General features: G+C 39.5%; 1 pseudogene; it reads right to left on the bottom strand.

Moving 5' to 3' along the window:
• Positions 1 to 11,416: 11,416 nt before the first annotated feature.
• The window catches only part of LOC143040947 (uncharacterized), a 25,827-nt pseudogene continuing 20,542 nt past the window's right edge, over positions 11,417 to 16,701 (bottom strand).

The raw sequence follows: 16,701 nt of genomic DNA, 5'->3' as shown, positions 1-16,701 counted from the left end.
AATCAAAAGATCGCGCAATCAGTCCTAGAATCTTATTTGCTTTCTCAGAGGCTGAAATACACTGCTTGGATGATTTGAGGTCGTTACTGATCTTTTTCACTATCCACTTTTGTTAACGAATTTCCAAATAACTTGTAATCGTACTTACTGTTATTTTTACCTATGTGCATTACCTTGCATTTACTTGTGTTAAATTTCATTAGCCACTTTTCAGACCATTGCTGTAATTTATCTAAATCTTCTTGAATATCTAATTGGTTTAAGTGATCATTTGCCATTCCGCACAGTTTTGTATCATCAGCAAATTTGGAAACAGTAGATTTTAGTCCATGGTCTATATCATTTATATATACTATTTTCTTTACTATTCTTCTTTAATTCCTCATTCTCATCCTTTACTTCTTTTAACAGTCTTTTTAATTCTTCTACTTTAGTTTTTTATTCTCCTTCTTTAGTTCTTCCAATTTACCAACTCTTTGTGTAATTATTGCGAGTTGGCTAAACCTAACCTCCTATGATTCGTTCATTTTTGTTAGTTTTTCTTCTAGACTTGCTAACCGGGGGATGTTGTTTTCTCCTCCCTCATTAAATCTATAGAAATATTTTTCTCTCCACTTTCCATTGAGCTACTCTTCTCTAAATTCCTACTTTTAATTTCCTTACTTGTTCAACATCAGCTGTGTCGTCTGCACATCGTTTGTTATTGACACCGTTTCTGGCGTTTGAGGCATGTTTATCCCCTTCCTCATTTCCTTCCATTTTCTTCAATAATGCCTCCCCTTCGCCTTTTTTTTTTTTAACCTACCCACTACACCACGAGCTTTCCCCTTCCCTATTAATACAACACAGGTACTCCCTCATCGCTGAAATCCACGAAGGTTGCGTTTTTTTTCTCGGAATTCCAATCTTCGCTGTCAATCCGACGATGTGTGTGTGTGTGTGTATTTACCTAATTGCAGTATACAGAAAAAGAACAATGGTCATTGGGACCCGCCTTGTATTCTCAAATCTTTTATCATGCCTAGCCTCAAATTCATGTACAGTTCCAACTTAATCTATATCTTTGATTTCTAAATTATCATATTTTGATTTGAACCTGTGTATTGCTTGCGCTTGGGCTTTGTCACTTTCTTAGCTATTCCATGTATTTATACATCTATATGAAAAACTATTTCTCCACATTGTTTAAGCATGTCTTTCATAAATTGGTCCAATGACCTCTTAAAGCCCTCCTTTCTTTGCTCAAGAGATCTCTTCTGTCAATGCAATTTATCCCTTTTAGTGACCTAAATATTGTAATCATATCACTTCTTTCTCTTTGATTTTTCAAAGTTGGCAGATAGGTTTTAGTTTTTCCTTGTATGTTTTATCTGCCAGGTTGAGGACCAGTTTGGTTACTGCCATTTGTATTCTCTCGATCTTGCTTATACCTTTCACTCTGTATAGGACCATACCACCAAAACATATTCCAGTCATGGATGGATCAGGGTTTCTAGGAGTTTTTTTTTTCACATCATCTCATGATCCATATAGTGAAACACCACTTTGATGTTCTACAGTAGACCATATGTCTCCACCACAATTCTGCTGATATGTCGGTCAGGTGATAGGTTGTATTTTATCAATACTCTCAAAATTTTATCCTCTTTTGCTTTTGTAATGGGTTCATTTCACAAGGAATATGTTAAGGATTTTTTTGTTGCCACTTTTGACCATTTCCAGTACTTTGCATTTTTTTGTATTGAACTTCATTTCCCATCCCTGGTTCCATGCAAAAATAGTGCCTAGATCTTTTTGCAATTGTCTATCGTCTTCTCATTTTTCACTCTTCCTGTGATTTTTGCGTCATCTGCAAATATGTTGGCATAGCTTGTTGTTTCTTCCATCATGCTATTGACATAGACAAGGAACATTATTGGTGCAAGGACTGAACCTTGTGGAACTCCACTCATTACTGCTTTCCAGCTTGACCTTTTATCTTTTACTATTGTCCTCATGTATTTTTCCTTCAAAAAATCCTTCGTCCATTCTGTGTGTGTGTGTGATTCACCATAGCCATGGAATCACGTGCTGGACTGAGAGCCCTCCCAGAAGAGAGCCCAAAGCTTGTATAAACCGATGTGGGTAATGCTAAGACATTTAACTCAAGGGAGACAGCTATGGTTTGCAGTGTCAGTGAAAATTCCATGCCATGAATGGGGCGTGGCTTCCAGCATGAGAAACGGAGATGCTAGCCAATACACCGTGTGTGTATTTATCTAATTGCAGTACCCAGGAAAGGAGCAACGCTCATTAGGTTCCATCACCTATGCTCCAATTTATCATACCTATCCTCAAATTCATCTAGAGTTTCAACTTAATCTATATGCCTGACTTCCAGTTATCATATTTAGATTAAAATATACCATATATCCAAAGGATATGAAAAAATTCAGTTTTCCATATAGGTGCATGATTACTAACTGTATACCAAAGCCCTATGGTATATTGATAGATTTGAATTCATGTATTGTTTGAGCTTGGGCCATATCACCTATGATATTCCATGTATTTATGCATCTATATGGAAAACTGTAATTCTTCATATAGCTTAGACATGTGGTGTTTCTTAATCAGCTCTCATGACTTCTTAAAGCCCTCCCGTCCTTAATCAAAACATCTCTTCTATCAAAGCAATCTATTCCTTTTAGTGACCTTAATGCTGTAATCTTATCACCTCTTTCTCTTTGATCTTCCAAAGTTGGCAGACCCACTACTTTTAGTCTCTCCTCATATGGTTCATATGCCAGGATGGGGACCAGTTTGGTTGCTGCCCTTTGTATCTTCTTGATCTTGTTTATAATCTTCATTCTGTGTGGGGACCATACCACTGACGCATATTCCAGTCTTGGACGGATCAGGGTTTCAATGAGTTTTTTCATCATCTGTTCATCCATATACTGTAACTTTAATCATTTGCAGTCCTTATATCTCTCCCATAATCCTGTTGATATGTCTGTCGGGTGACAGGTTGTCTTTTATTAACACTCCCAAATCTTTATCCTCTTTTGTCTTTTTAATGGGTTCTCCTCCCAAGGAATAATATATGTGTGTGTGTGTGTGTGCAGATTTATCTAATTGTAATGAATAGGCTTGAAGTTATGCTTGTGAGGTATCGTACCTCCATTTATCAAACAAATTATACTGTCCACCTGAAATATTTCTTCTCCCAGTTTGTTTAATAGATTCACACATCTTTGTGACAGCTTTTATAGATTTTTTTCTATGTCCTCTTGACCTCTTACCCCACATATTCCTGTAGTATTTTACTTCCTTTCCCCAGTCTGAAGATAAGTATTATATCAATTATCTTCATCCCTCACCAATACAATGAAATGCCACTCTTTTGTTAATTAACAATTTATATGTGTCGTTTTTCCCTCTTTTTTTTTTATAGATCATTCCTTATTAAGACTCCCATTTTTTTTAACCTCCTGGGGCACAACTTAATTATGTCATCTTGGTTTGGCCCACTTCCATTTTTTTTTTTTCCGCTCAATGCCTTTCACAGTCCTCTATACATTTCATTCTTTTTATGATCTTGGTTTCATCAGGAGGATGAGGTGGCTTGTGGACGTTGGTTGGTGGTAGCAGGAAAATATTAGTATTAGATAAAATGACAATATAATACAATCTTTTTTAATTTTCTTTTTATCAGGCCCTCCAGAGCTCCGACACTTATATAACTGGCACTGCATCTATGGTGTGTGTTACCGTGAGATCGCGCGTGGATATAAGAGTAAATAAAAGGCGAGGTTACATGGTATTGTGGTATTATTTAGTAAGACTAACACTCGTTAACACAAGTGACAAACTACGCTAGGTGCAAGCATCTAACTGGCGCTAGGTCGTAGGCCAGCGGGCATACAGAATGAAAACCTAAGCTCACACCCTTCTGGGGGTCCTAGCCCCCGCGCTGAGGACGGAGTACAACAGTGGTGTCCTAGCGATGGGATACCTGCCCGTTATACAAGCACAAATCACCCAAATACATAATTACACGTGGGGGAAACGACATTGTTGGTAGCATGTGTAGATAAGAAATAATTAGGAGACAACTGAAGTAGTCAAAAATGGCCGAATTCAACAACGCCGCAGAACGTGTAGAACTAGACGAGTGCACTCTTGACCCCAATGGAGTTAATTGATGATGGAGTGGCGATGTGATTATCGTTAAATGAGCCACATGTGCCGGAGGATCGAAAGGGGTCGAGGCACATGGAGGGAGATTTTGATATCATTTGTAAAACCTTATCAGACCGATTAGATAAAAGAGATAAGGATAAAATTGGAAGAGTTGATGATCTTTCATGTTTCATTACTCCGGGAGTGAATCAACATCCGAAATACACTGCCTGGATGAACTTCCGTGGATACGCATGATTAAGATCCAATGCCATTAATTGAGGATGTCGGTTCCCTCAGGTTGAATGAAAAGTGGGCAAAACAACAAAACCATTGAGGCTAAGGTTCAATGGCATTAAGCGAGAAATATGAAATCAATAAGCAAGATGCTTTAATGATTATAATTTATTTTACATTATTTGTTTTTATTTTGTTATCATTTGTCTGTTTTATTTTCATTTATAATTAGTTATATGTCAATCTATTATTATTTACTATTTACCTGTTTATTATTTAACTGTACCTATGCATTTATTTATGTATCTTATTTGTTATTTACATTATTATAGTTTTTATTTATTAACTTATTATTATTATTATGATTTTTTTTGTTTTTCGCATCCGACCTAGATATGGACCAAAAGGTCTCCTGTCGGCATGCTCCGCCTTTGTAATCCTTTGTAATCATTGAGTAAGTCTGTTCCCTCAGGGTAGAAAAATAAACCACAAAAATAACAGCCGTTCAAAGAAAAGACAAAATTACCTAGGTATGGAAAATTGTATGATTACAAAGGATTACAAAGGCGGAGCATGCCGACAGGAGACCTTTTGGTCCATATCTAGGTCGGATGCGAAAAACAAAAAAAATCATAATAATAATAAGTTAATAAATAAAAACTATAATAATGTAAATAACAAATAAGATACATAAATAAATGCATAGGTATAGTTAAATAATAAACAGGTAAAGAGTAAATAATAATAGATTGACATATAACTAATTATAAATGAAAATAAAACAGACAAATGATAACAAAACAAAAACAAATAATGTAAAATAAATTATAATCATTACAGCATATGCCACTGCAGTTCTAGAGCTTTCATCTACTAGAACAAGAGGCTGTGTAACCTTGTTGAGGTGTAGTGGCTTAACCTACTTGGTGTCTGCTCAGCTTTCAGATCTGTAACCTTCAGGGAGCAATGGACGCCTTGGTGGAACTAGTTAGCAGTCTCGAGGACCACGACAGGCCTAGCAAGCCAGTGGTTTTGATACTCTTGCTCAAGAAACACAAGTGATGCCTCGGAGCGGACGAAACTTACGGCAACGAACTCGAAATGATAATGGACAGTCTCTTAGGAATATTAGATTAGGTACAATCAATGCAACTACATTGGTAAATTAGAGGAGGTTGTGGAACTAATGTTGGAGAGAAATATAGACATCATGGGGATATGTGAAACCAGGTTAGTTGGAGAGGGTATGAAGAAGATACACAATGATTTTCATCTAATTTATAAAGGAATGGACTATGAAAGAAAGTATGGAGTAGCATTTATCCTTGCACCAAACTTTGCAGAAAGAGTTGGTAAGATAGAATATGTTAATGAGAGAATATTGGGTATGACACTTCAATTAAGTACAAGTAAAGTCTCATTAATACAAGTATACGCACCACAACAAGGAAGACCCCAAGAAGAAAAAGAATTCTTTTATCAGAAATTACAGGATACCTTGGACAAAAGTGAGGATGTAGACAAGATTGTACTGGGGGACCTGAATGCCCATATTGGAAATAAGAGAAACAATATAGAAAGTGTGATGGGTGCATTTGGAATAGGTGAGGTGAATGGTGAAGGTGAAAATCTGATAGACTTCTGCATTAGAAACAGCTTGGCTATTATGAATACATTTTTTAAGCACAGAGACACCCATAAATGGAGCTGGTACAGGTGGAATTCTGAAAGAGGAGATTATGTAGAGAAGTCAATGATAGATCTGATCTTAACTAACAAAAAAAAATATCTTTAGAGATGTGAAAAGTATTCCTTCTGTATCACTAGATTCTGACCACCGCTTGGTTTTAGCAAAATTGAAAATAAAAAAGTTAAAGCCATTGAAAAAGCTTGTAAGAGAAAGAATAAAAATAGAAAGACTGAAAGAACAAGAAATTGATAAACAATACAGAGAGAAGGTTTATGAAGCTAGACCTGAAGGACATCAAGAAACAGAAGATATAGGGAAAGAGTGGGGGAATATGAAAGAAAAAATTATCCAAATTGCAAGAGAGGTGATAGGAACAAAGCGAGTCAGTGGAGGAAAGAAAAAGAAAACAGTTTGGTGGACAGAAGAAGTCAGAGAAGCTGTTAAGAACAAAAATGTTGCTTTCAGAAAGTGGATGAAGGGAAGAAATCCTGAAAACAGAAGAGAATACGAAGCAGCAAGAAATGAAGCTGAGAGAGTAAAAACAAGAACTAAGAGAGAGACATGGGAGAGGTTAGGAAAAGAACTGGAAGAGGACATACAGGGCACAAAGAAACTTGTATACAGCATAGCTAAAAGTTACAAAAGGAAAGAAGAAAGTGGGGTGAATACAATTAAAAATAAGGAAGGGGAACTACTCACAGAGGAAGGCGAAGTGGACGAGAGATGGAAGGAATACTTCTCAGAGCTTCTAAATCCAGCAGAAGTGGAGAGACCAACAGATGAAGAAGTTATTCAGAGAACAGAACAAAATAGTATAATAACAACAAATGAAATTAAAGATGCTATGAAAAATGGAAAGAGCCCTGGAATTGATGGTATACCAGTTGAACTACTGAAGAGAAATGAAGATATAAAGTGGCTAGCTAGAGATTTTAACATAGCTTGGAGTGAATGTAGAATGCCGGCTGATTGGGGGAAGGTAATCATTTGTAATTTTTTTAAGAAAGGTGATTCACACCGAATGTAGGAACTACTGTCACAAGTGGGGAAAATGTATGAAAGAGTACTAGAGAAGAGATTAAGAATAATAGTTGAGGACAAGCTGGAAGAAGGACAATATGGATTTAGACCCCAGAGAGGAACAACGGATGCAATATTCACACTGAAGATGATAATAGAAAAGAACTGGGAGTGGGACCAACATGTGTACATCGCTTTTGTAGATCTGGAAAAAGCATTTGACAGGTTACCAAGGAATGAAATATGGGATACTTTAGAAGACCCAACATATATGATAGAACCCTCATTAATTAGAGCTATAAAGAGTCTTTACAGAAATAATATCAGTGCGGTAAGGGTCCAGCTAAGAGAGGATAACTGGTTTGACGTAACTGAGGGTGTAAGACAGGGTGGTGTGATATCTCCTTTACTGTTTGTGCTGTTCATGGACAGGAGCATGAAGAGGTTGAGACTTGGGGGAGAGGTAACTACATTGGCATATGCAGATGATATTGCGATAATCACAAAGTCTCGTACAAAATTGCAGGATACCCTAAATGCATGGAATGAAGAATTGAAAAAGTCAAGAATGATAATAAATGCAAATAAAACTAAAGTAATGATGGTGGCGAGAGAGAGATGATATTGAGATAGAAATAGATGGAATACAATTGAAACAAGTGGAAGACTTTCAGTACTTGGGAGTTCAAATACACGAGAGGTGTTATATGGAGAAAGAAATAACAAGCAGAATCGAAAAATATACAAATAATTTAAGATTAATGTATCCACTACTAAAAGACAGACTCATACCATCAAATGTTAAAGTCATCATATATAAAACGATACTAAGACCAGTATTAACATATGGCTCAGAGACCTGGACACTAACAATGAGATTAAAGAGCAAGATACAGGCAGCAGAGATGAGAATGTTGCGATTAATAAAGGGAGTAACAAGAAGAGATCGCTTAAGAAATGAGGATATCAGAGATGAACTGGACATCGAATCAATATTAGAATTTGTAGAAAGAAGTAAACTGAGATGGTATGGACACATCATGAGGATGAGTCAAGAAAGGTTCCCTGCTAAATATTATCGATGGAATCCAAGAGGGAAGAGGCTGGTAGGAAGACCCAGAGAGAGATGGAGAGATGGAGTGAGGGAAGCAATTGAAGCGAGAGGATCAACAATAGAGAGTGTGGAAGAAGAGGAACTTTACGAGGATCGTACCTGGTGGAGAAGTTTCGTGAGGCATCACAACTGACAGGGCACTGGCCCTACCTGGTGTATGGTAAAGGTAAAGGTATATGGAAAATATGATCTATATATTGAGGAAGAAATTTACTTAGGTTTGAAAACGAAAATGTCACGATATGTAATTGAGAAATGAGACAGAAAATATTTTAGAAACTAATTTTTATGATACGATGAGCAAGGTTATACCTTTACCTAGGGAAAAAAGGGCTTACAATCATTGTTTATGTTTCATGGTTATACATTTTCCTTAGAAAAAAGGGCCGTTTTAAGGTAATACCTTTACCTAGGAAAAAAATCGCATAATTAATCATGTTCTAAGGTTATACCTTTACCTAGGAAAAAAGGGGCTTATATAATTGTTTATGCTTCAAGGTTCTTCCTTTACCTAGAAAAAAAGGGCTACATATAAATAGAAAGTGCCGCTAGAAAATAAAATAAAATAAAATTAAAAAAAGGAGTGTATGATTTAAGGTTATTCTATTTTCTTGGGGAATAGAAAGTCCCGTTAGAAAGAAAAGAGTTTGCGCTATTGACCGTGGTTGATTAAAGGTATACCGAAAACGTAATAAAAATTCGCTTAGTACAAAGTCCCGCTCGAGAATAAAAAAAAGGGTAATAACAATTCTTCGGTGAAAGAGGTTTGTGCGACCGTCCGTGCAAGGTTATACCTTTTCCCTTGGTGATAAAAACAGTAAATAATCTAAAAAGATGGAAATTACAAAAATCCTCGGCACAGGAGGTCTGTGCGGTCGTACGTATTTCAAGGATGACACATTCCCTTGGTATATGAAATCTCTCTAAAAAGAAAAAAAGAAATTATCCCTCGGTAAATGAGATTTTGTGTGTGTAAGAATTTCAGGTTGAAACATTTACCTCGTCAAATTGATATACAAAACGACGAACACAGATATAAGAAAAAATCCATCGGAAAATATTCTTACGAGTCAAGCAAATTAATAAGGAAGAAACATTTCCTCAAATCCCTACATGTGAATAAAATATTTACAACGAAATCCTCTTTCGATAAACAAAAATTCCGTGAGTTATGTCCTTGCAAATTTGAATCCCGCAGGTTTGAACAACCCCTTGGCAAATGAATGTCCCACATGTGAAAAAATGAATTACATAAATGAAATTGTAGAACTCCAAGTGAGCGGAACTGTCGCGTGTTAAGAATTAAATGAGATTGAGGTAAACCGTCGGTAAATTAAAACCCCGCTAAATAAATAAGGAGAACGAATAAGTTTCCCCTGTAATTGAGATTTGCGCGATTATACAACATTTTGAGGATAATAGATTCTCTCCTGGATACATCCCTGTTTCCGAGTTTTCAACAGCTATTGAGGTAGATATTTCCCTCAAGCTGGACAAGTGCATTTTCTTAAGAAAGTTTGATATGAAAACAGATACAAAAAAAATCTTGATCTTGTCTAGTAACACGAATCAAATTGATTATGTCCGAATGGCAAACGTCGGTGGCTGATTATATACTGCAACAATCACTACGGTCAAAGGCGCACTCTAGCCTGACCAAAAATCAGAAGTAAAACTAAACAATTAATCAGATAGTACATACCAGGTCGTACGAATGTACATGACTGATGCATTGTCTCCGTTTTCGAAAACATGCAATCATACATCGATATTAAAAGTATATAAACAAATAATAAATAAACTCACAAACGAAAAAAATAAATATATCTAAAAATATAGATACATGAATAAATAAACAAATAAGATAATGAAATGAAAATGGATAAATTGAACTTTGGAAGATATGCCCCATAAAATCCAAACAGAATTTGTGGCCCGTTAGAGGGTAGAGATTAGGCAAATATTAGTTAATGAACTTATAGAATTACAACGAAATCCCAAAGGAAAAATTTGGTTCAAAGACTCATATGATCACCACGAACCTGAAGAAGTCGAGCTAATACCAGACTTCCCAGTGGATGACGTAAGCTTATTTGGGGGTCGGGGGGATAGGAATTGAACAAGCATGGAGTGAGATGAAATATAAACATATTTCAGATGAAAATGTACGAGATGAAGGGACTATAGGATCAACAGTGAAGGATTCGCGTGTGGCTGTTTTGTGCATCTGATAAATATTCACCATATCGTGTCACGCCAGAAAGACAGCCATGCCATTGCTCTCGTTGATCTGGTAGAGGTCTGCAGATGTTGTGTGTATCTGGCTCAACGGGAAGGTAGTGACAAGGTGATCCATGGTCCGAGTTTGGTGTCCGCATTCACCACAGGATGTGTTCTCGGAGAGTCCCAAATTTACCAAGTTGGTTTTGGATTTTCCGACCCCGATTCCTGCCCGATTCAGCACACACCATTCCCTTTTCTGCAATGTTGTTCCTTTAAGGCAGTGGTTCATAACCCCTGGGTCGCGACCCAAATTTGGGTCGCCAAGCCATTTTATTGGGTCGCTAAGGGTTTGCAGAAAATAATTATTTTCCCACTACAAATATATTATAATTATATACTGTAATAATTAAAATACATGATGCCTAGTTTTAGGATTCTAAGCAGACCATGATTAAATAAAAACTCCAAAGCAGAAAATTTATTTGTAGGCTTGGGTCGCGATGCTTGATTTGTGCAAAATTTTGGGTCGCTGCCAAAAAAGGTTAAGAACCACTGCTTTAAGGACTTTTTTCCGGGGCATGGGGATGGTTGGGTGATGAATGGTTGCTTGTTCCATCTCCTTCCATTGTTTTATTCTGATTTTCCTGGGTGTTACTTTTGTTGGCAAGATAATGATGAATATTAAGAATATGTTATCTTACTATATGGATTTGTAGCGATGCCACTGTTGGTGAATAGAAAGAGGCGGTGAGTTCGTCTCCTTTTATTGTAAGGTACGAGTGAACTGAGTGAACTGATTTTACATGGTTTTTTTTTTTATTCCCGGCGGTGTTAACCGATTTAAGGACTGGCGTATATTTTCCGGGGTCTGTGTTAAGGCGCTTGGGTTATGGGGCACTTAGGCCATTTAGGTATGGAGTGTGTGTGTGTGTGTGTTTCTTGTGATTGCTGGGGTAGATTGCATACATTTACAGTAGTGTTCCCACTGGTGAGGAGCAAACGAGCTTCGCTGCCATTGCCAAGTACCGGACGTCGGGGGTACTGTCGGCTCTCAATCTATCGTGGGCTGAATCTGGGTCGCCGAGGAGGGTCCTTAGTTGCCGGAAGTGGTCTTCCAGTGCAGGGCAGAGGAGAAGGCAATGCCGGAATGATGCCAATTCCGTGCCGCAGGCGCAGTAGGTACCGGTGTACTGGGTACGCCAGTGATCTACCCGTATCCTACTTATTGTGGAGATGTGTGAGGGCAGTGAAGCTAGGGTGGGAGGGTTTGGTCCAAGGTAGGACGTGGGCCATCCACGGGCGGAGGCCGTGGCAGTGTAATCCGTCTCCCATTGGGCCCAGGCGGCACGGTCGATTCTTTTGATGGCGTCACTAGCTGTGAGGTGGATAGGAGTCTCACTATCTTTAGGTGCCAGGGTACCGTGTTTGGCAGCTTTGTCCGCCATCTCATTGCCGTGGAGTCCCACATGAGAGGGAACCCATTGGTACCGGAGACGGACTCCCATTTTGGCAGCCTCGTCAGAAAGGTGCAGAATATCGTTGAGGATTTCTGGACTCGAGGGGCAGTGGCCTCTTTGGATGACTACCAGACTGGATCTAGAGTCTGATAGCACTGTGACGCGCGATGGTGGGTCGGGAAAGGCGATGATTTTGTTCAGCGCTTCCTTGATGGCGACAAGCTCAGCCGTGAGGATTGTGGTGGGGGTAAGCTTCACGGAAAAGGACTCCCTTGTGGCTTCTAGAAAAATGCCCGCCCCTGTGCGACCATCTTCAAGTACTGACCCGTCCGTGTACACCAGGAATTCTTCTTGATATTTGAGAGCCAGCAGCTCCCGGGTGCGTGCAGCCAAGAGGTGAGGGTTGTCGTGTCGTCCTAGCCCGGGGATGTCAAGCTCGACCTCGGCTGGAGAAATTGTCCAGGGAGGAAAGGGGTCTACTTGGTATTGGGCGACCCGTCGACGGTCACTGGGCTGGAGTCCGGCTCTGAGGCAGAGATCCCTCACAGAGCTGGGCAATCCATGGATGGGTGCTGTGGGCGGGGCTGAAATCCATTCCTCGTACATTTCATCTTCTGTCGAGTTTGGCACCCTTGCTGAGCCGAAGAGGTATCTGCCGGCGTCCTTTTTTAAGCGGTACCGGAGTGGGAGGACGCCAGCCTCATTATACACCTGTTCGTGTGGCACTGAGTGTGGCAGGCCAAGTCCCAGACGGAGTGCTTGACACTCTATCTGGACCATTTTGTACGTGCTCTCCGGGGAGAGATCGTGGAGGGCAGGAGAACCGAAGAGGAGTCGGGATCGTACGAGGCTCCGAACAATGGGGATCAGAGTTTCTCTTCGCTGGCCCCAGGGTTCACGTCGGATGACTCTGACTAGGTTGAGGGCCCTTCGAGCATTCAGACAAACTTGTTGGATGTGTCCGGTCCACCGTCCGTCTCGCTGAAAGATGACACCAAGGTAGCGAACGGACGTCGCGGGTTTCACGGGCGTGCCGCAGACTGTAAGCTGGTTCCAGTCCGGGTAGTCCCCTCTGTTGTATCCAATGCTGTGAATTGGCCGCAGAGAGTGTGAAGCCGAGGTCCACAAGGTGAGACACAACCATGTCCACTTGCCTCTGGAAGAGCCGAAGTTCTGCTCGGTGTTGGGCAGAGTCCTTTTTGGGCCGCCGATGTCTTGATTTCCTCCACATGGCTATGTCATCTGCGTACGCTGTGATGATGGTGTCACTGCGCACCCCTCTTCCCACGTCTGCCAGTAGCAGAGTCAAGAGGAGAGGGGCTACAACAGAGCCTTGTGGGACCCCCATGTCAATTTTTGCTTGGGAGCTGAGTGTTTTACATGCGGCGGAAGCCGCTATATATACCGTGTGTGTAAGTTACCCGCGGTGCGTAATTAAATAATTGCACTGGGTTAGGTTAGGTCGGGGCAAGCAGGGTCGCGCTGGCAGAGAAGCGTCAGGTCGTGGACGACATCAGTCACGTTCCATACCACGTGGCTGTCGCGGCTGTACAAGCAGGCTCGCGCTGGCAGAGAAGCGTCAGGTCGTGGACGACATCAGTCACGTTCCATACCACGTGACTGTCGCGGCAGTACAGATTAAAGGATACATCCTTGTGTTTTCAGAGGGTGATGAAACAAGCATTAACGGAGTAATAATAATAATAATAATAATGATAATAGTAGTAGTAGTAATAATAATAATAATAATAATAATAATAATAATAATAATAATAATAATAATAATAATAATAATAATAATAATAATAATAATAATGATGATAATAATAAAAATAATATTAATTATAATGATAGTAATAATGATAACAGTTATAATAACAATAATGATAATAATGATAATAATAATAATAATAATAATAATAATAATAATAATAATAATAATAATAATAATAATAATAATAATAACAATAGTAATAATAATAATAATAATAATAATAATAATAATGATAATAATAATAATGATAATAATAATAATGATAATAATAATAATGATAATAATAACAATAATAATGATAATATTAATAATAATAATAATGATGATAATAGCAATGGTAATAATAATAACGATAATAATAATAATAATGATAATAATGATAATAATAATAATAATAATAATAATAATAATAATAATAATGATAGTAATAATAATAATAATAATAATAATAATAATAATAGTAATGATAATAATTATTATAATAACAATGATGATAATAATAACAATAATAATGATAATAATAATAATAATGATAATAATAATAACAATAATAATGATAATAATAATGACAATAATAATAATAATAATGATAAAACTACTACAACAACAACTACTACTACTACTACTTTTTTTTTTTTTTTTTTTTTTTTTTTACACGACCTCCATCCTCGTGGAACTGTGTGGTGAAGCAGCAGGATCTGTCTCCCACAGACACAGTTCATTGGCCCCTCTCCCGCCAATGACTGTGGTCGACAACCCTTTTATTTATTCATTTAATTTTTATTAACAATGTCCTAATACAAAAGTTCATTTATCCTACTGTCAACCACTGTCTGCTCAAAATCTAGGTTTTGTATATGTGCAGATTTGGGCGGTGGGGACCTTGTACCTCTCAGGCACAAGAGGGCTGATCTTAGGAGTGAGAATGACAGTCTACATCTCATCCATTAAACAATGCTGCTTTTGGGTTGTTGTTTCTTTTCAGCCATTACCTCTGCCAGCCGAGCGTAGAATGCCTTTGCTCTAGGACCCATCCCACCTGAGGTCTTTACTAAAGGTTATAGGAGTGAATGAGTCCTGGTCTACATTCTGTATACGCTCTTCGTACATCCTGATCTTCTCATACGCGTTCCTGAAGTGAGATGCCTCAATAGTTAGGTTGTTGTAACAGGGGGCCATCGGATCAAATGTTCGCATGTCAAAGAAAGCCAATTGTCCCCGTGTCCAGAAACCTCTTGCACTGACATCCACTCTTGCTTCATCTGATGTGTTGGACGTGCGGTATCTGAAGTTCTCCCCTCCCAGTGGGAGTAATGTTGGTTCGATAGTCACATCCTTGCACACCTCCTGAAGCATTTGGGCAGTGAGATCTCTTACCTCATCATGTCGCATGCAAATGAATCCACCCTGCTTGCATATCATCGCATGGTCCGGAGTAAACTGTACACCACAGGAGCATCTGTTAGGCAGCCCTCCCAATGGCCATCCATACCTCAGGGCAATGGCATCCGTGAATTCTCTTTTGTTTAAGGTGAATCCCTTTGCCCTGATTGGTAGTGCTGTCAGCCAATTGGACGCCCCAACATCCTGCGCCAATGTTATCTTTCTTTTCATACAACTCGGTAGTCGAGCTAGAAGTGCTTGAAGTTCCTCCTTCTGACTCTCCTCCCTTCCCTTTGAAATGTTTTTTCTAATTTCTCTGATCTCCTCCATGTTAGTCTCCTTCCGTTGATCTTGTGACACGATGTTGTTTGTCAAGGAGGAAGTGAGTTTCATAGAGTTTTGGTGTTCTATTTTGGCTAGATTTAGCGGGTTGGAGATGCCTAGCCCTCCCATTCTAGGTGGAAGTTCAATGAGTTTTCTTTCCTCTTCGTTTAATGTCCGTCCGTTGGTGATGGTCGGTACTAGCTCGTTTCTGATGGTTTCTTCAAGGGGTCTTAGTAGGTCGGTGATGTTAGGTACCGTCATTAATATGTAGTTCCACTTATGTTTAACCCCATATATGAATGCGGCATATGCCGCCTGCGGTTCGGTCTTTGCAAAGTTAGCTAGGAACCTAACTTCCGCCACCCAATCGTTCACTTTCTTCTCAATATATTGCTTTTTAAAGGATTCTGAGCCAATCACTGCACCGAGATGTCTTTCCCCCTATTTTGTTACCTTCACTTCACTGTTCTCAAAAAGGGTTTTGGCATTGTCAAAGTACTCTGGTTTCACTATGAGGACAGACTTCTTTGCATTCGGAATGTAACCCAAGCCCGGGCCGTGTGCCAACACCAGATCCCACCACTTTTTTAGGTCAGCTACTTTTCCTGCCCCCGTGAGATCATCTGCATATGCTACCTGTTTGACCATGGTGTCCTCATATTGTATCTTCTGTTGCAGGTGCATAAGACCGAGCGCGTACATAGCCATGGCCACCGGGTCTCCCTGAGTGGTTCCTTCCGCGGATTTGATGATCTCCACTTTCGTTTCTTTTTTTCCAAACCTGTTGGTGACAAATAGGTTTGCAGGTTCTCTGTATGTGTTCTGCACATACCTGGCCAATATTGGACATTTAATTTTGATGTTGTGTATAGTAGCCTCCCTATTTAAGTTGTTGAATGCGTTTGATGCATCGACTAATAGGACTGCTTCGCATTCTGGTTCCTCGAATATTTTTCTCATGGCGTGGACTGCTGCCTCGGAACCCGCCTGTTGCCCCGCGCACACCTGCAGGTTGCCAGCCGCTTCTCGCACCTCGTCCTTCGCGACTTCCATGATGGCTTTTCCTACTATTCTTCGCAACACCTCGCCTATACCAATCGGACGACAGGCAGGTTTCTTATCCAACGGGATAAGTCTGCACGCTGTGTATGCCTCCAAGTGCTGGCAGTCCTCAGTCGCCAGTTTCTTTGCCAAACCAGCGATGGCCTCCTGCAGACTCCCCGCTGCCGTTCCAAATAGGCTGGTGCTAAGGAGACATTTCCATCCAGACGCATCTAGGCCCGATGGTCCCGCCGCTCCCTGGGTGTGTAGAGCA

Source organism: Oratosquilla oratoria, chromosome 30, assembly GCF_046742065.1.
Source record: "Oratosquilla oratoria isolate Oo_2021 chromosome 30, ASM4674206v1, whole genome shotgun sequence".
NCBI lineage: Eukaryota > Metazoa > Arthropoda > Malacostraca > Stomatopoda > Squillidae > Oratosquilla > Oratosquilla oratoria.
This window is presented reverse-complemented; position numbering and strand designations above follow the sequence as displayed.